Source organism: Microcebus murinus, chromosome 10 (genome assembly GCF_040939455.1).
Source record: "Microcebus murinus isolate Inina chromosome 10, M.murinus_Inina_mat1.0, whole genome shotgun sequence".
Classification (NCBI taxonomy): domain Eukaryota; kingdom Metazoa; phylum Chordata; class Mammalia; order Primates; family Cheirogaleidae; genus Microcebus; species Microcebus murinus.
In genome coordinates this window covers 53,042,844-53,063,498 of record NC_134113.1, presented here as the reverse complement: position 1 = coordinate 53,063,498, position 20,655 = coordinate 53,042,844, and the positions used below count along the sequence as shown (strand labels likewise).

At 52.4% G+C, this 20,655-nt stretch overlaps 1 protein-coding gene across 1 annotated transcript in view; it reads left to right on the top strand.

Moving 5' to 3' along the window:
- Window positions 1-278: 278 nt before the first annotated feature.
- The window catches only part of VDR (vitamin D receptor), a 54,764-nt gene continuing 34,387 nt past the window's right edge, over window positions 279-20,655 (top strand). Inside the window, exon 1 of the mRNA XM_012754100.3 lies at window positions 279-355. The gene's annotated coding sequence lies outside the window, so the exon portion shown is untranslated. The remainder of the gene's footprint in view (window positions 356-20,655) is intronic.

Genomic DNA, 20,655 nt, shown 5'->3' with positions numbered 1-20,655 from the left:
GCAGGCAGTAGCGTGGATCCGCGCACACACATAGTCATCGGAAACTCTGACCCACGCAGGGCAGAAGCATACCTTGCCCTGGGGACGGCAGTCGGAGAAAGCCTCACGAGGCGCAGTCTCCAAGGCAACAGTGCAATCAGTGGTTGAACCCGAGTCAAGATGGTTGCAGCGCCGGTGGAGCTCTTGGCAAGAGAGGACCGGACCTGTGGGCGGGGCCACGGCACGGGGCGGGGGCGGGGCGGGGCCTGCTCGAGGGGCGGGGCCAGGTGCTGGGTTGTCTCTGCTTGTCAAAAGGCGGCAGCCGAGCCGGAGCGCCGGGAGCGCGGAGCTGCCAGTCCACCCGCCGGCGGACCAGGTGCGGACCAGGGGGCTGCGGGGAAAGTGGTCTCCGGATAGGGAACCGACAGGGGTGGTGGCGTCCGGGGTAGGAGCCTGAGTGCCGGGGGTCAAGCACGAGAGTCCAAGTCTCAGGGGCAGACTTGGCGACTGCGATCCAGCCTGTCGTGCCATGAGGCTGGGACGCAGGGGCACGGAGGTCTGAGAGACCTGAAGTTCGCCCTGGCTGGCGAGGGGGTCGGCCGCATCCTGGGCGCTCGGGCGGGCAGCTTAACTCAGAAACGCTCCGCTAACACAGTGCTCCGCGCTTGGGGAACAAGAAGCATTTGTTTCCTGCCTCCGTCTGGGCGCCTTGGCGTGGAGTGGAGGAATAAGAAAGGGAGTAGCGATTGGTTGACGGCGCTAAGGTCTTCTGGGGGTGGAGTGTGTGTAGCCTTATTTATTGTCTTGTAGGGCCCACGTATGGTCACCTGCGATGGTGGATCGGGTCTTCTAAGTAGAATATTTTTCTTTTTTAACAAAACTACCAAAAATGTTAGACTTAATTGGTCCTAGTGCACGGCATTTATTTTTTCAGGGGAGCCTGTCAATAGATGTCCAGAGGAACTCAGGGGTAAGCATTTAAGCAAGGAGGGGCCTCAAGGAGTAGTTTCAGTTTGGGAAGCGAGGTGCCATGAGTCCGTGGGTGGTGAGTGAGGAGGTTAGGGGGCAGCGTCTAAGACAGAACAGCGTGTGGTCTCCAGGGCCAGTGGATAGCTGCCCCTCCTCCCCACAACCAGCTGGTGGACCAAAGGCTGAGACCCAGTCTGCGTGGCTGGGGGAACCTTGGGTCTCTGAACCCAGGCCCTTCCCGCTCTACCTCCTCCTCCCTCTCCTTCTCCTCCTCTTCCTCCTCCTCCGTGTGGTGAGTGAGTCAGCCTCCTGTCTGGGCTCAGTTGCAGCCAGAGGGGCCAGAGCCCAGGCAAGCAGTTGGGCAGGCATTTTCTGAGCGTTACAGAAGCTCTCCTGGGCAGAGTTCAGCTCTGCTCCAGCTCCCTGCTGGAAGGCAATCTTCCTCATGGGGGGGAAGGTGGGGGCAGGGGTTCAGACACCCAACCCAGCAGCAGTTATGGGATGGCTATGAGATGATTCCAGAAGGAGGTGACTGTGAAGGGTTCGTGACTTTGTGGTAATTCCACATCTCTTTTCCTTCTCCTAGCATCAGGAGGTGCATCCCAGCACTGTAAGCTTTTCTAGCTCCTCATTCCATTTCTGCCTAGTGGTCTCATTAGCTGCCCATCTCTGCTAGGAAAGTGGGTGGGCAGAAGAAATTGAGGATGTTCTGGGATCAGAGAAGGCATGGTAGTGGCAAAGAAGGTTTTAACCCAGGCTAGGGAATGGGGGTGATTTGCCAAGAGTAGAGATGGAGTATGTGGACCCTGGAGACTCAACTCTATGAACTGAGAGTGCTGTGTGTTGGGGGACCTTCAATCCCTTCCATGTCCAAGTGCTGGAGGCAATTATGGGTGTTTCTGGAATGGTTTTAGGACTGGCACGCAGCCAGATCAGGAGGTAGCAAAACTGCAAATTTCTTGTGGCTTTTGTTTTGGGTGCTAGACATCCTTGAATAGAAGTAGGGGCCCCCAGAGTCCATGCCCCTCATTCAGCAGCTTCTCTGGACCTATTTGAAAAGCATCCAGGGAGGCCAATGTGGCTGTGGGGCTGACTCAAACTGCAAAAAGCCGGGGAATTCACAGTCTGTGCCCTGGCTGGGTCCCATGGCTTCGGGTTTGGCTAGTCCTGATCAGCTATGACTTGGACCCTTACACACTAAAGGAGGGACTGGAAAATGGAGTAAGAAAGAAGAGAAACGAGGAGAGCTAGTAAACTTTCTCAACACCTCACTCCTCTTCCACTAAGGCCATCATTGTTTGTACAAATATTATGGAAATTCGGGTACTGTTTAGGGTACCCTGATAATCTGTGTTTATGGTTTCTTGGTCTTCTTCCCCTATTTGACCTCAGAACTGATCTCCTTTGGGGATTAAGTCCTAGAGGAAGCTTCAAGAAGACCTACTGGACCCCTACACTCTACCCTAGAACAGAGAGCAGGTGTCCAAAGCCCAGGCCTTCAATGGCCTGGGCCTAGTGGGCTAGACCAAGTGATTATCTAAAACAGGAGAGGTGCACCATTCTTCAGTTCTTTACCCCATATCCTAAGGAGGCAGCACCATCCTGACTGGGAAGGGCCTCTGGAACCTCTGCTAGAAGCCTGCTGTTGCCTACACAGTAGTGGGGTTCTAGTGGCTGGAGGGCCAGAGTCAGGAGTACCTGGATGGCATTCAGTTTGTTGCTGAGTAGGGAATTACAGGGTTCCAGCTTCCATCTGTCACTGCCGTAAGTCTGCTTTGGATGCAGGTAGAGGGAAGTAAGGAAATGACCAGATATGATTAAGACCCTCTTGTGTGCCCAGCATGGTTCCAGATCCTTTGAGGGGTGATGGGAAGCAGAAGCTGCTGGACCAGGCCTCTGTCCCAGGACAATCTGAACCCCCAGATGGGCATCAGCTCTCTGGCTCACCCTCCATGACTGTCCAGTTGTGAAAGGATCCACATGGGCGGAAGCCAGCCTAACTGTTGCTCTGGGCCACCAAGGCCTTGCTTCTAGTTCTGCTTCTCTCTGATTTGTCCTCAACCTTTTCCTATGTCAGTGCCCTCCTGGATATGCCAGAAAAGTGACCATGTAATGTATCGTCCTAACTGGGATGTTTTAAGCCTGAAAGGGGATGCTATGCATAGTTATGCCAGGACAACGGACACAAAGCAAAATCTTCCAGGGCAAAATGGAACATACAGTCATTCTAGTGAACATCACTCCAAACTCAGCAGAGGTCACACGCAGTGATGAGGGGTGATGGGGAGGGGGAGGCTTGATGCTAAGGGAGAGATGGGGGCAACTTAATTCTGGGGGCAGCCCCACACCCCAGCCTGTGCCCTGCTGTTATCAGCCAATTTCAGTCTTTTCCCTGAGGGAAGCACTGCTCCCAGCCACCCTGTCCCAGGACACAGCCCACCACTCACGTGACTTCCCTTCACCCTTGACTTGTAACAGCCTCACCTTTGGTTTTCCTGCCCCACCCCTACCTCAGACAGGGACAGGGAGCCCTGCCAGCTCCTCTTCAGCTTCCCCTGGGGGAATTGGGACCCATAGTGCAGCCAACACTCATCCTCATGCTTCCTCTTCCCTCTTCCCCGTATCTATAGCCTCCTCATTTTGTCCATCCAGCTTCCCAAAGCTCTGGAGACCATACTCTCCTGCAGGAAGGTCTGGCTCTGAAGCATAAACTCCAGGAAGGAGAAGGTATCAGCCTTGCCCAGATAAAGGGCACAGGTCACTTGCAATCAGGTTTCAGGGAAGTGGTGAGCAAAGTGGAGGCCAAAGCCAGAGAGAAGCTGCTTAGCAGAAGATGGAGTCAGTTCCCGTGGACACAAGAGTTTGCCTCTCTAATCTGGTCTGACTATTGGGGAAATGGTCCAGGGTGGGGACAAACTGTTCTTGCTCAATCCAAGCTCTAAGCGTTGGTGGCAGCGACTGCATCCTGCTGTGGTGACATATGGAAGAGAAACTGCCCCCCCTTTTGAGTCCTTGGTCCTCGTGGTCCAGATGCTCAGGGCGGACTCCCTGGAGAGTCCCCAGAGGTCCCATGTGCGAGTGCTTGGGCACAGGGCATGGAGGGAGTGGAGGCACTCCCGTGATTCTTGTTCACTTTGGTAGGAAGGAAGTTGTTGTCATCACCAGCAAGTGAAAAGGGCAAGTGAAGACTTCTTGGGAAGTCCTGCTGTTGAAGTGACTTGTGGGGAGTAGGAGGTGGCGAGACCCCCAGGCTGACTGGGGGAGGACGGGCTGGCTGGTTGGTAAATGGCAGCAGTAAGAGGCAGAAGCAGCCGGCATTCTGTGAGTCTGAGTGTGTGTCATGCTTTTGCAAACCTGCCCTGCAGGTCCCATGCCAAGGAATAGACTAAGCAGTGTTCCCAGAACCAGATGTCACACAAAGTCCTCATTCTGCACAAGGCCGAGTCCTGGTCCTGAGCTGGGTGTGGGCAGCTGCACCAGCGGGAAAGTGGAGTTTGGGCAGGACCCAAGTGGCTGGTTCCTGGGAAGCTGGTGCCTCTCACTGGTCTTCTGATGACAAGTTGAACCTTTGAGGTGTTATGCAAGGTGTGACATTCCAGGCACTGTGGAGTAACCATGAGGCCCAAGGCTTTGCTGGTGACACATCCAGTGTGTGCCACCTGCTGGCACTGGAGTTATAGCTCCGGGAGTAGTACTTGCTGAACACTCACCAGGTACCAGGTGCTGTGCTGTGTGCAGAACCATCACTATCTTGTAAGCTGGGAACCGCTGTTATGTTCACTTGGCAAATGGAGAGACTGAGTCTTTGTGAGGTTAAGCAATACGCCAAGGTGACACGGCGCGCAAGGGGAAGAGTCAGGACTCACACTCAGGTATGCAGAAGCCCATGCTCTTAACCTCCATGGAGATCTACCACCTCCGCATTCACAGGATGGCCACAGGGCACTTGGTGTCACATCTTGCACATTATAGGCCTGCAATAAATGTCTGTGAGTGGCAGGGTTAGATTTACTAACTAGTTTGAATCAGTTGACCTGAGAACAAGCTCAGTTTACCTAAAGGTTACTCTGGGGACAGTGGCCTCTCAGAAGGAGGCTCCTTCTGCCAGCACCTTTAGACCCTAGTGCCTCTCTGGCAGTCTTGGGCACCAGGTTAAGAATAGCAAAGAACTCCAAGAGAGAGGTAACACTGTGCAGAGAGATTGTATGGACTTGAATAAGACTTGAATGGTCTAGAAGGCAAATAAGAAACACTTTCATTTTCAAACAAGCCACTTTACTGATAACCTACTAGGTGCTAAATGATTGTCCCCTGGCCAATGGGGAGCTATTCTCACCTTGCCTACCTCTTTCCCCTCCTGGCTATCCCTTAAGGACTCCTGACCCTAGCCTGGCTGGAAAGAGAAATGGCCTCTTGCCTCCTCTGATAGTCTCCCACCAGGCCTCTGTGCTGATCACTCTGTTGTGTCCTTTAATCCTCACAGTGTCCCTTCAGGGTAAGTACTATCACTCTCGCTGGCATATATATGGGGGAAACCAAGGTTTAAAGAGATATAACAACCTGCCTATGGCTGCAAAGCCAGCCTGGAACCACTGCTTTACACTGCTTGCTGCCACTGGGCCTGGAGATGGGACCCCCCAGCTGTGGGTCCCTGGGTCCTTTGGTATATGCCTGGAATTTTAGATAGTGCTGTTAGCTGTGCTAGCAGCCGGCAGAACAGGAGTAAGGATCTGAGTTAGACACTTGGATTTGAATCCTGACTTCAACACTTTCTAGCTTGTGACCTTGGCCAAGTTTCTTAATCTCTCCAAATCTTATTTTCCTTATCTGTACATTGGGGGTAATAACAGCTCCCTTGTAGGACCCATGAGGATTAGATGATGTAAGCCAAGTGCCTGGCATGAAGTAGGCCCTTGAAAGGCACGTGCGGACATTCAGTAGATATGGGTCAAGGGCCTCCTATGTGCCGGGCACTACTCGAGACACTGGGAATCTAAAGGGGGGTGGGGAACTCCTGCAATTGTTTTCAAATTTTCTAGCCCAGAAACCCACCCTTGTGTGAGCCCCTTTAGAACTCAACAATGGCTGTCTTGGCACTTGGTTAAATTCAGATTTGGCAAATTGATTTCTCTTTCTGTCACATTTGTTAGCTGATAAGCTTGGGAAAGTTATATAGCTTCTTTGGGACTCTGGTTCTTCAATTCTTTTGTTTATATTTTTAACTGTGAAATGTATCATATGCATAAGAGTATATAATATGCTTATGTGTAGATTAAAGGGTAACATAACAACACTGTACCTACTACCTAAGTTGGGGATGAACATTTAGGGCACCTTCAAAGCCCCCTTTGCCTCTTCCCATATGCATCCCCCTTCCTCACTCCTCACCCCAAAGTGAGTTTTGGTTAACTATTTCCTTGATTTTCTTTGTAAGTTATCATTTACATAGGTTCTGCATGACCATATATTGTTTAACTTTACATGGCTTGGATGTTTATATACATGTATGTTTCTGTGATGCACTTCATTTACTCGAGATCCTGTTTCAGAGACCCACGCACGCTGAGGCACGCCTCTGCAGTTCATCAGTTTGGACTGCTGTGTGGTAGTCCATTGTAAAAGTACGCCACAATTTGTACGTCCTCCCTCCTGTTAATGGACATCTGGGTCCTTTCCAGTCGGGGCTACTATGACTTGATAGTACTGCTAGGGACATGTTATACTTGTCTCCTGGTGCATGTGTAAGAGTTTCTCTAGGGCATATAGCTAGCAATTGAATTGCTGGCTTGCATGGAATTCCATGTCCAGCATTACCGTCCGATGCCAAACTGTCTTCCATAGTGGCTGTGCCGAACAACATTGCTTTCAGCGGTGGATGAAAATTCATACTGTTCCCCATCCTTTTCAGCACTTGATCCAGACTTCATTTCTAAAATCAGAAAGTTGTATAGGACTGGTTCCTACAGTCCCTTTTAGCTATAACAGGGCTCTCAACTCTGTAATTACTCATCCAGCCTGTGCCTGTCTGCTCCGGGACAGGCGGGTGCCTCTGCCCTGGGCCTCACCAGGCCTGTGCTGGGCTCAGCAGCTTGGCCACACCTACCCTCCAGCCACCCCCTCACCTCCAGCTCCACCCAGTAACATCCATGACCTAGGGACCTGGTTTCTGGGTTATGTGTGTGCTTGTCTGATGCGTTATACACAGGTGACCCTGCATGTGCCACAGCCTGACTCTGAGGGCCCTGTGCTGGGCCTCCAGGGACACTTGAGCCCTCCCTCTCTGGCTTCTACCAGCAGTGAGTGAGGGGTCCCATGGCTCTACACCTCCTCAGCACTTGGTGATCTCTTCAGTTCAGCCCAGAGCCTGGTGTCAGCACTGAGCACATACTAGATGTTCAATAAATACCTACTGAATTGTGTTTTTGTCACATGGATTGGGAGGAATATAGATTTTCCTTGGGCATCAATTTTGAGAAAAGGACATGAAAATTTAAGAAGCATGAGTGTGCTACCTAACCAAGCACATGGGGAAGAGCGGTGATAGAGTCACCTCTGTCCAGGGCTTCTTGATCATTTAAGGCTCCAAGTGAGGTGGGCTGAAGGTTAATAATCTCCACTGGCTAATTGTTCAGAGTCTGGCCTTGTTCTTTGGCCTTCTGACTTGTCCAATCTGAGGAGCAGGGGGATCTGGAGGGATGGGGTGCAGGGAACAGAGGAGGTGCCTCAGGGAATGCAGCAGGATTCCCACAAATAATCCCTTCCCCATCTGAGGTCGAACTCCCTACCTGGGGGTGCTGTGGAATGAGGTGTTAGAGATATTCAGGGTCCTGTAGCCACATGAATGCCAGCTGCCCACCACCCAGCCACCCACAGGACAAAAGAATGTGGCTGGCTGGGCAGTTGCATGGGCCACCTCAGCCCTCAACTCCGTAATTACTCATCCAGCCCATGCCTGTCAGCTCCGGGGCAGGTGGGAGCCTCTGCCCTGGGCCTCACCTTGGCCGCCAGGCAGGTGCTGGGCTCAGCAGCTTGGCCCCACCTACTCTCCAGCCACCCCTCACCTCCAGCTCCACCCAGTGTCTCTCTCTTAACACCAACCTTTGACCCTTGTGAGGTGGCCATATTGTATAATAGTTGATAATCATAGTAAACAATGGTTATTATAACTGTGTTCCAGGCACTGTGTTTTTCAGGAATTTTCCCATTTATGTCTCTCAATAATCCTACCAGGTAGGTAATATTATGCCCATTTTACAGAAGAAAATACTGAAGTTCGAATTTCTTGCCCAAAGTAGCCCCTGAGCTACTAAATCAGAGCCAGAACCTATGCCCTTCCTCACTCGTCCACTGCTTGTCCCCGCATAATGTCCCAGTCACCAGCCCAGTCTCCCTGGCCCTTCCCATCTGAGGAGGGCTGGGAAGAGACAGCAGGTGGTGTGAGGGGGGATAGGGCAGTTCAGAGCTGGCCAGGGACATGCTGGAAAACACCTTCGGGGCAGAGTTCTTTGTTCCAAATGACTCTGAATTTCCGGACTTCTGCCAGGGGCAGGAAGTTACTCTGCCCAGCCGATTTGGCAAGCACACCCACTTCTTGGGTGCCATGATGTTAAGAAGTGGGGGATGGACTGCCTCAGGTAAAATTCCATTGTAATGAATGCCATTTGAGATCTGACCAGCTTTGTTCAGATCATGTGCGCAGCCTGGGAAACTGGAGATGAAGTGGAGCTAATTTGAGGTTGGGGGTCGCTTAGTAAAGTTCCCCAAGTGATTGGAGCCTAGAAGGAGAAGGACAAGGGTCAGACCCACCCCTGGGTCCTCCTTGAACGCCACACTCCTGAATGGTTCCAGGCAAGGCTGGGTGGGGAGAGCTTTGTGCTTAACTCCACCTGGCATGCTGTGACTGTCTGTCCCATTGTCCATTCCCCTCGCCCTGCTGTGAGCCCTTGAGAACAGGTCTGAACCCCACCTCGGAAATGTCACTGCTCAACAGACTACCTGACACATCACAGAGACGCTCAACAGATGCTTATTGGATGAATAGATGTTTGTTCGGTGAAAATATGTTTGTGGGTAGACCAGGTCCCCTGAGCTAGAAAGGAGAGTTGAAGAGCAACTACTTTGTGTGCTTAAATCTTCAAAAGCTGGGCTGCAACTCAGATGAATGCTCCTTGGTTATCGTACCAAATGTGTGCAGTGACAAGCTCTCTCCCGTGTCCTGAGCAGGGACTAAGTGCCAGGCACAATCTCACTGAATTCTCACACACCTCTGAGGTAGGTATTGCTATTTCTCTCATTTCACAGGGGAGGAAACAGAAGCTTAGAGAGGGCAGGTCACTGGATTTGGTTGCACAGCTAGTGATGGGGAGAGACCAGGTTTGGACCTGCCCAGGCAGGCTGCCAGCTCTGCTGTCCCTGTGGGCCAGGCGGGTAACGAGTGGGGCTGGAGGGATGTGAACCCTGATAAGAGGGACCAGAGGGCACTAGCGTGGTGGAGAGGGGCAGTCTGTCCCAGGCTAGCAGGGTTCCATGGGCACTGCAGTTCCGTGTGGCCAGATTACCCAATTTTTTCATAGAAAGCTGGAAAAATCATGTGAGAGAAATCACAGGGAAATAGTCAAGGAAAGGGTCTCTAGGCAAAATTAAAAAAAAAAAAGCAGGGGCACATTTGGGAACAGGCTTGGTAGGCAGGGAATGGCGTTCATGCATCATAGGAAACCCCTGCCCGTGGGGCTCTCCCGGCTGGGGCCTGTGTGCCGGGGGCAGAGGATTACGCCCCGTGTCATCCTGTAAGGTGTTTTGTCACTGTCTTCGCCTTTACATCTGAATTTATGCCTCCTCCTACTGTTGCACACCTGGGAGAATAGTAAAACAATAGCTAACATTTGTATAGAGTGTAACAACTTTTATAACATATTTTAAATATTTTATCTCAGGTGACACTATAGTTGTACAGAATGCCCTTTTGAAGCTTGGTCAAGTAGCAGTGTTTTCTTCTTCGTCCTTCCGTTCTGTGAGAGAGCTGTGGCCACGGACAATGGAGAGACCCCTGGCTCCCACAGGCTGTCCCCGACCCACCACCCTCCCGCCCCACCTTGGCCCACAGGTGGTAGCAGGTGGAGCAGACAGTTAGTCCAAGCCCTTGAGGAAGGTCCCACCTCTCTATAAATCCTGGCTCCAGGGGGAGTGCAGGAAAGGCCCTGAAAGGGCGGTGGCCGGTGGCCAGCCTCCTGCTCCCACCTGCCCGTTACCCTGAGCTATTGTTCCGAAAGCTGGGCAGAAAATAGCTCACTGGGGGAATTATTTTTGTCTCTGTTAAACTTCAACCCCTGGCTTTGGTCGAGCCTGGCAACAGAGCTGCTTTTCGGGTCAGGGAGAGTTCTGGGGGAAGGGTGGGGAGTAAGGGGAAGCAGTGGGTGGAGGGGTGTCACCTCTCCCCAGAGGTGGGGATGGACCTTGGCCACTGGCGTCCTCCCCTTGAATGCTGCCCCTCACTGCCTGGCTGCCAGCAACTCCAGCTAACCTGGTGGGGCCCAGCCAGCCGTGGGAGCTGGGCTTCACTGTGAGTCCTTTAATTGAGCCAGGCTCTAAGCTGGTGCCTCAAATTCCTTCCTCAGGATGTTTGCCTCTGCTGGAAAGAGTGTGGAGTGAAGAGAGAGGACATTCTGCTACCTGGCCTAGCTCAGGCAGCTGGGGGGCTGCAGACAGCTGACTGCCGGGAGGGAAAGAGGTTGCAGCTCTGGAGTTGTTGGCTTTAGCTCCTCCTCTGTCCTGAGGCAGCATTCATTGAAAGCTGCTCTGTGGATTAAATCTGTTCCATCTTCGCCCCAGGATACCAAAGGAAAACAAGGAAGAGGAAGATGGCCAAGGGGAAGGGTTGGGAAGGGGGAATTGCAGTTTGGAGAGGGTTCGTGGGTTAGGACAGAGGCAGCTATTGCCACTGTATGGCCCTGGGGGAGAATCTGCCTGACAGATTCTGATATTTGGCTCAAAACACTGAAATAAGAGGTTACCTTCGATTATGGCTCTAAGGCTTGTGTTCTATTGGCCAGCAGTGCACTTGAACTTGGGGTATGGACTGGCATATGCACACGTGTCCATGGTACAGGTTGTTTGTGAGCACCGTGCATTTGTACCCGGTGCCCTTCCTTAGAGCAATTCCCGGCAACAAGGAAGCGACCTTGTGGACCAGGAGAGCTGAGTGGGCTCTGTGGACCGGTGGAGGCAGGTTTCGGGATCCGGAACTTGTGTGACAGCCCAGTGCTCCCTGTGCCCAGCAACCGTATCTGGGCACTCTGGACAGATTGATGAATTAAGTAAGGATTAGACTGGTGACATGGCAGCTGAGTGGCTCACTAACTTCCCTTCCATCTGCCCTTGTTGAACCATTTGTTCTTTCTTTTGATTTTCTCTTACAAAACATATTTTTCCCTATTTTTCCAGAACTCTCTTTTCTACCTCTCCCACCTAGCTCAGTTACTGATGGTCCTAGGCTGTGGGGGTTGGTGGCTCTGTGTGTGCCCGCGTGCACTTCACTCTGCTTCGGAAGAGGCTGTCGCTTGGCTGAGCTCTCTGTGAAACTATGGGAGAGGCCCCTTTTCATTTTTTTCTTGACACTCACGGTGGATTCAGTTTGGGATGGGAATCTGAATGGGGTCTGAAAGTCTTCTGTTTCAAAATAGCATTGCAATAATTTAAAATTCCTGGTATTCAAGACGCACTGGGTTTAACTGGAAGAAGTACTCGGTAATGGAAAGAATGGAATGTACTTCCTACAGGTCTTCAAAATGAGTGTGGTCAGTTGGTTCCTCTCTTCCTGGCACCCTCTGACTCTCTCCAGCCACACTGAACTCGTTTCTCTGCCCCAAACGTGTCCTTTCTCTTTTGTTCTCAGCCTGTGCACGTGTGGCATCCTCTGTCTGCCACTCTCCTTTGCCTTCCTGCCACTACCACGTCAAACTCCTGTGCTCCTTCCTGTTTCAGTGGAGAAGTTGCAAGGGGATCTTCTCCAAAGGGCTTTCTCTTCTGTCTTTTCATCCAGATGAGGCCTGGGGCCCTCCTATGTGCCCCAGTGTGCCCCGTGCATACCTGGATCGTAGCATGTGTCGTAGGGAAGTGGAGGTTCCTGTTTGTCTCCCCCTGCAGTTCGCAAGCTTCTGGAGGCCAGGGCCTATGACTGGCTCACTGTTGCGTCTCTGACTTCTAGTACAGGCCTTGCCATGTAGTCGGCACTTAAAACTGGGCCTGGCCACCATCTAAGGGAAGGCAGCAGAGGCCAGAACCAATTCCCACCACAGTGTGATGCCAAGAAGAAATGCTGTAACTTCCCCCCAACAGGGAATGTACACAGAAGGATGGCCAGGAGCCCGACCAAACAGAAGCTCTGGAAAAACTCTGTAGGGGGAAACCATTCTAATCAGAAACCGAGGAGCAGCCGGTGTCACTTTGGGGTGACTGCTGCTGATGAAAGTGAATGGGAACCTCCCACTTGGCCTATGCCCAGAGAAGCTTCATTAACAGTGTACATGGGAACTGTCCACCCCCCACTAATAACCCAGAAGATGGAGAGGACACCTTTGAGTACACTGGCCCCTTCTGGGACTAGAGCTGCCCCGTAGAGAGTTATCCTAGCCCTGTGCATCTCAGAGTACCCTGGGGAGCCTTTGCCGATTCTGACACAGGCCTCACAATCTATCCCAGGATAAGTGAATGGTCTTCCCAGGCCTCCAAGAGCTGGGGCAGCCAGGAGTCAGGCCCACTCGGCCAGAGCCAGCCCAGAGCCTGGGAGAGGGGCCACCCTGCCACCGGGGCTGCTGCAGCCCTCACTGCCACCTCCCGGCTCCAGCCCCTTGGCCCGCACCTCAGCCTTTCCACCGAGCTCTGCCTTCTGCTGCACGCGGTAGTGGGCAGGAATGGGTGAGGAGCTGCCCTGATGACAGACAGGGGGGCCATCCCAGAGGTTGTCACGCTTCAGGTCCCTCCAGGGTGAGAACAGATGCATGATAAGGAATGGGCACTAGATGGGGGGGGGGGCTGTGGAGTAGGGACGGCACTGGGAGACAGAAGGAAAGGGCGATGGGCAGAAGGGGCTAGTAACCAGTGACCAGGTTAGTAACCAGGGAGCCACAGGCCTCGTCTTCCTTCCGAAGTCTGGATTTGTAGCTCAGCTTCTCTGCTTGCTGGGGGAGAGATTGGAATGACCGTTTCTCCCCATCCCAAGCAGTCAGAGTTTTGGAAGCCTCAGACAGTGGGTGGGATGGTCAGTTTTGTCCCAGCTCAGCAAAAATGTGGCTTCCTGGGCAATGTTTGTTTGGGGTGGAGCTTTTAGGACTGAGAACAGGCGCCCAGCCCTCCGCAGCACCTCTCTGGGGCCTACAGCTCTTCTCCTTGTTTTCCTGGGTTCTCCAGTGACTGTGCTATCAGCAGGCACCGTTCTACTACTGATAGTTAACTTTACAGAGTGTACAGCCTGCCAGGCACCCTTCAGGATGCTGCTCAGAGACCAGGTCGTTTGATCCCCATGACAGCCCTCAGGTACGTCATGTCCCTGAGGAGGATATGGGCATGGTTTGGGGGGAAGCTGGACAGTGGCTAGGTGGCCAAGGGTGGCCCAGTGGCTGGATGTAGGCAAGGGATCTGATACCAAGATGTCAAACCTCTTGGAGCTGGCAGGAGCTGGGGTTTGGATACTGACCTTTCATGTTGGTCCCAGAAGAAAAATAAGGAAAGGAAGCCTGGCCAGGATGGACTGGGGAGGGTTGGGGTAGGGTGGGCCTCCAAGAGATCTGCCTGGGCAAGAGTGGACTCAGGCCTGTGTGGATGTGGGCCAGTGGCCCCAGCATTAAGACAGATACTTAGCCTGGATAGAGGCACGCAGGGGCACTAAATGCTGGGCTTGGTGATCATTTGGAAGAAAGAAGCGGCTCTCTCTTATTTTCCTGAAGCCTTTTGTTTTTTTTAAGAAAATGAGAGAAAATTGCATTTAGCCATCAGTCACACCAGCAATAGCAGCAGTTTGAGTCTGCCCAAAGAAGGGCTGGGCCTGCTCTCCCTATATTCTTGATGCTGTCGCTTTAGGGCTGCCTCAGTTTCTGTTTCTTGATCTCCAAGTAATTAGACAAATATTCTTGGTGCCCCGTCAACTTTCCCCTGTAGCAGATACTTAGGAAGTACCCCCATCCTCGCATCCCAGGAGAACCCACCCAGAGTAGGGCAAGACCAGGCCAGGCACGTCTCTCTTCCCTCCAAAGTGTTCCCTGGCTGTCTCGAGTCCCTGTCCATGCCTTTGGCCCCAGAGGATGGAGCTGGGAGCCGGAGTTGGTCTGGCAGGAGCAAGTGGGTGAAGCTCTCCCACCTTGTGTGTGAGTTGTGAGGGTGGGGTCAGCGCTGGCTGGCCGCACTGCAGTCTGCGTCAGGGCCTCTTGTGGGGCCTTCCCGCAACTCTCCTCCTCCCAAGAATATATACACACCCCTTCCATGGGCCATTTCTCCCTCGTACCACACTCTCTCCTGGAAGCTGCTTGGGCGGGCGATTACCGTCCGCAGGACAGGGCCAGGGCGGAGGTGAGGAAGCTCGCTTCCTCACCGTGTGGCCTTGCACAAGTCACTTCCCCTCCGATGACCTGGGTTTCTTTTCGTTGGTTTTAGTTTTTTTGACTTTCCAAGAATGTTTTCCCTTTTACTTTTAGTTGATATGTAATAATTATACACATTTAGGAGATACAGACTGATACTTCAATATGTGTCTACAATGCATAATGATCAAATCAGGGATTTTTTTTTTTTTTTTTTTGAGACAGAGTCTCACTTTGTTGTCCAGGCTACAGTGAGTGCCGTGGCATCAGCCAAGCTCACAGCAACCTCACACTCCTGGGCTCAAGCGAGATCCTTCTGCCTCAGCCTCCCGAGTAGCTGGGACTACAGGCATGCACCACCACGCCCGGCTAATTTTTTTTCTATGTGTTTTTAGTTGGCCAATTAATTTCTTTCTATTTTTAGTAGACACAGGGTCTCGCTCTTGCTCAGGCTGGTTTTGAACTTCTGACCTTGAGCGATCCACCCGCCTCGGCCTCCCAGAGTGCTAGCAAATCAGGGATTTGATATAACATATCCATTACCTCAAACATTTATCATTTCTTTGTGTTGTGAATATTCAAAATCCTCTCTTCTAGCTTTCTGAAAACATACAATAAATTATAGTTAACCATGTTCACCTTGCAGTACTGCAGAATACCAGAACTCATTCCTCCTACCAACCTGTAATATTGTATCCATTAACCCTGGGGCTGTGGACCCCTAAAGGTCCCTGGCCTGTTAGGAACCCAGCTGCATGGCAGGAGGTGATTCAGTGAAGCTTCATCTGTATTTACAACTGTTCCCCATTGCTCCTATCACCGCATAAGCTCCGCCTCTTATCAGATCAGCGGTGGCATTAGATTCATAGGAGCGCAAACCCCACTGCAAACTGCACATGCGAGGGATCTAGGCTGCACACTCCACATGAGAACTACTGCCCGATGGTCTGCGGTGGAGCTGAGGTGGTGATGCTAGTGCTGGGGAGCAGCTACAAATACAGATCATCATTAGCAGAGAGGCTGACTGCACAAGAAATGTCATGCACTTGAATCATCCCCAAACCATACTCCCACCCCAGCCTACCCCCGTGGAAAAATTTGTCTTTTATGAAACCAATTGCTCATGCCAAAATTGTTGGGGTCGGCTGCATTAACCAGCCTCTCCCCACCCTCCCCGCCCCTCTCTTCTTCCCAGATTGAACCCACAATTCTACTCTCATGGCCTCGGTTTCCTCAGCTGTAAAACCCAGAGAGATTGGGCTGCAGCCTGTGCTCCCCTGTGCTTCGCCGGCCGCCGCCGGTGCCCACGCTTCCCAGCCTGTTACCTGGAGAGCAGTAATCAGCACAGAAATCTTGTTGACAAAGCTGAGGGCAGAGTTTCCACTGGAAAAAAATCAGCTTGCAGGAATAATTGTTAGCGATAAGAAGTGGAAATCTGTCTAAGTAAGCCCTGTGTCTCCTGTCCCCCTGCCTGGGGCCTCATGGGCTCCCACCTCTGAATCCTACTCTGAGAATTGCTCCTGCTCCCAGAGTGGTGGGGCAGGCGGCCAGAAAAGAGTGCTAGTGAGTGGGAGTTGGTAGCCCAGTTTCTATGGGGTGACCCACTAGCCCTGACACTGTGTGGGGTGTCAGTCTATGGCTTTTCCCAGGTTCTCAAGGTGATGTATATTCCCCAAAGGGTTAACCCAGCACCGCCTTTATGGGTAAACTCCTTCCTGCAACTGCTCAGTCATTAGCCACTTAATTTTCCCTGTACAGTCAGTTATTAAGCACGTTTGGTAAGCCTAGTAAATGTTCTTTGAGCTGCGGTGCCAGGGGCCAGCCTGCCCTGGGAACAACCGAGTGGCAGACAGAGGCAGCCATGGTGGGAGCACACCCAGCCCCACACTCTTCCACGGGGCCCTGTCCTGGGCCTGTTCTTTCCTGGTGAAGGCCACGGAGGCAGATGCTGTCTGTCTGCACTCACCGCCTTCCTTCTTGCTCTTGTGAGCATCATAATCCCCCCTGGGAAGTTCATGGGGTCTAAATCAAAATTAAATGTAGCCCGGGCCATCTTCTGCTGCTTCTCCCTTGCGATCTCATTCTCAATGGCAACTGTAGATTTTTATATTTTTTATGATAATTTTTCTGACTGATGGAAGTAAAATGTTTTGGGGAATGGGCCCCTTTTCCTACTTTGCCCAATGGTAACCTGTGGTGGCTTTGCCAAACCTCCTCTAGAGACCCTGTGTGAATGGCCCAGTAAATTTGTCTAATTGGGCTGTAAAGAGCAGGTCTAGGACCAGCAATTAAAAGCTGCAGGTGGCCGGGCAAGGGCTCACCCCTGTAGTTCCACTATTCCAGAGGCTGAGGCCAGAGGATCGCTTGAACCCAGGAGTTCAAGGTTACAGTGAGCTATGATAGCACCACTGCACCCTAGCTCTGGGAGACAGAGTGACACCCCATCTCTAAAACAGAAATAAAAAATGAAAGCTGTAGGGACCATTTCGTCTGTACATAATGAAGAGCTTTCTAAGCATAGAGCCATCCAAAGAGAGTGGATTGCTGTGGGAGATAGTTCTGCATTAGGAAAAATACTCACACACAGGCCAGAAAACCGTTTGGCTAGAATAGTATAGAAAGGATTTAAGATGCTTGGACTAGGTGGTGCTAAGGTACCTTCCAATCTTGAGATTTTCTGAGATTACTGTTATCTATTGGGTTTTACTTTGGACATTGTAGTCTGCAGAAAATAATTTCCAACCATTCTCATCCATTTTTAAAATATGTGTCTATGAAGGAGCTGAGGATAGAGTTGTAGGCAAGAAGTGGTTTGGGTAAGTTCTATTTATACAATACACCCTCTCCCCTTTCCCTCATTCCCACTCTGTTCTCCCTCAGCTTCCTCTGGGGAGGTCATGCTGAGACTGTTCTGGGCAAAGAAAGTGGGAATAAGTTGGCGTAGTGGGGAAGGTAGAAAGGGTATCCCTTTAGCTGCCCATGATATTGCTAAGCCTAAGTTATATACTAGAATAAATAAATGACAAATAGAAAGTTGGGTAGGTCACGCAGTGCTCAGCACTCTATGGGGAGAGTCAAAAGGGTGATGACATGAAAAACAGCAAGACACAGGTGTGTGTGCACAGGTGCATGTGCAGTTGTGGCTGGTGGACCACAGGCCCATCTACTCCAGAGAAAGCCCAGCATGTGGGTAATTGTGTGACAACTTTAGGAAGAAGCATTTTCTCCCCCTCTGTGGGGAAATCGCTTAGCTTGCCATTTCTTTCTAGAAGGAGTAGGAGATTTGAGCCAATGCGAACAATTAGAAAGCCCAGTTTTGATCACTTTGTCCCAACCTGGCTGAGGGAGGACCCCTCTCCTGGGCTCCCATTCTCCACTGGGGTCCGTTAGGGGCCACGTCTTCCATGCCCACTGGCACCTGGGGATGAGGGGATCTCACTCACTCGGGTGGGCATGTTGGGGCTCTTCTGGTTACCGAGGGGTCAGGGAGAAACTCTGTGAATGGCTCTTTTTCAAGGCCTCCTCACGTGGGAATTCTGGTCTTAGAGCCGCACACTTTCAGAGCTAGAGAAGACCTGAGTGGTCAGACCTCTTGTCCACCCCATGGTCTTGCTCAGAGTCACAGCCCTACCCCACTCAGTCCTCTGAGGAGGGTCCAGTCAATGTGGCAGAGTGAGCCAGGGCGACTTTGATCCTTCCCAGGGCTCCGCCCAGAGCACCTCACAGCCACCACCCAATAAGAATGTCCTGGGCTAGACCACCCGGGGATGCCCCTTTAACAGAAGCTTCTGGAAGATGAGGGTGTCTGTTGTGAGAGCTGACAGGCAGATGTGTAGGAGAGACAAAGGTTGTGGCTTCAGTGACTGGAAGGAAATATGTTATCTTCTCATTTTTGCTAAGGCAAGGTCAGGACTGAGGTCAGCAGCGGGCAAGGGCTTTGATGTGAGACACAGGCCCTGGTGGAATGGAGCCCAGGGGCTTTCTGCAGAGCTGAGCGTCTCCCTTTCTGCTTCTCTGAGGCTCAGTGCTAAGGATTCGGGTATTTCTGATGCAGGGTCGGGAGGGGGTTGCAGGACAGCCCCCGCAAAAGCAGTGGGAAATTGTATGTACTCAGAACGTGAATTGCTGGTGGGGTGGCTGTGTGACATGGCAGAGGCAGGGGATGGAGCGGTTTTCCCCCTGCCCTCCTTTTCACCCTGTGTCTTTGCCCCGTAGGTTTGCACTTGGACCTAGACGCTAAATCGAGGCTAATCTCTCCTAAAAGGACCAACCAGTAGTGAAAAGTTGAATGGGGAGAAGAGGCCCCTCTGTTGAATAGGGTTTTCCAAGAGGAGAGGAGCTGGAGGGCAGAAAGCAGATCCTGGCTGAGCCCTGCTGTCCCCTGGCCTGGGGGTCCTTGGAAGGAAAAGGGCTGCACATTCCCCCCTCATGACCTGGGGGCTGTCCTCTGCATTGTTCCCCGACTTAGTGGAAGGGAAGGGTATCCAGGGCTTAGGGAAATGAATTTGCTAAGCTTCCTAGATTCAAATTCCAGCTCTAAAGACTATCAACCTCCCTGTGCCTCAGTTTCCCCATCTCTCATATAGGGATAATAATAGCACCTACCTGACTAGGCTGGTCAATGAGTGTATAAGAAGAACTTGGAGCAGGGCCCAGCACAGAGCAGTAATGGTTATCACTGGGAGCAGGAGGAGTTAGCAGGGGGCAAAAGCATGCACGTGGGCACTGCAATCGGCCTGTCCTCTTTGGCCCCTGGCACCGCCACTCACCTGCTGTGGGACCTGGGCAAGTTGCTTCAAGTGCCCTGAACTTTGGCTTTGCCCTCTGTGAAACAGGACTGCTCCCCCTTCACGGAACTGTTGTGAGGATTAAATGGAATAATGCAGGCAGAGTTTAGCGGGCTTGGCACGTGGTAGATATAAACTTTTCTTCTGAAGTTCAAGGGTGGTGGTCTACCTGGATGTCACCTATGACCTCTGAAAACCTTAGGGGTTGAGGATAGGAGAGCAGTGGTCATTTCTGTCCCTGCTTCACCCTCATCTCAGCCTCCCTGAGCATTAGGAAGGGAGGCTGAGAAATTGATAAGGCCACAGGGTGGGGTCCAGAAGACTGTGGTCAGCTTGGGGGGCAGCTGGGCAGTGTGAGCAGAGGCAGCAAAGGGCAGCGGGCGTGGAGGTGCGTGGAGCATGCCTGTCCCCAGCAGGCACACATCCCACTCCCATGGCCCGTGGGAGGGGGCCGGCCTAGCTCAGCCCATCTTAGCTCGTTTTCCACTGAGGTTTTCCTCGGGTGTTGCCTGGGGGCTGGCAGTGCCGGAGAGGGTGCAAGTGACTTGGGCTGGTAGCTCTTGGACTGGGCCCAGGTCTTGGAAGCCCCTTGGGCTGTCCCCTTCCCTGCCTAGTCAGGCCACTGGGAGAAAGCAGTCTCTGAAGAGAGATAAAAGCTGGGGGTCTGGACCTGCTCCATCTGGGATTGGGCAAACAGGTCTTTGCCAGGGGTCAGGGTCAGGTAATTGTATATCTATGTATTTCCCCAGTGACCTCCTGTTGGCATCAGGGAAGGGAGGAAGTGCATGTGTGTGTGCGCGCGCATGTGTCCATCTGTCCATCTGTCAGTCTGTCTCTGCAGGTGACTGAGCAGGCCAGACATAGGTAGCAGTGGGAAGGGTGAAATTCTGCCAGTCCCCCACCTTGGTGACCCATCAGGCCTCTCAGACCCAGAGTCTGGGCCTGAGAGTCAGCCCACTGCAGCCTTCACTGAGGTCCGGGGTGTTAAGCATGTCTGGGGAAGAGCTAAAAGTGGCAGCAAACATCCTGTTTGAAAGCAGCGTGTTGCTGTATTTAACCCCTGCAGCACCTGTCCCGCCTACGCCCAGTCTCCGCAGACAGGAGCTCTCAGACTCCTGCCTTTGAAGCTGTCCCGCCACCTGGTCCGGCTCCTCTGCCGCTGCCCTGCAGCCTGGCTCTCAGCAATGGACATGCCACCCTGTGGCTCTGTCCTGAGCATGCCTACCACTGGGGACAGGGGGAGCATGAGGGCTCCCTTAGAAAGGGGCCCTTCCCCCGCTGACACCCTGAGCTGGGAGAGGAAGAGGAGAGCCTACAGCAGGGGTGCTATCCTTTCACCCATGCCTGGG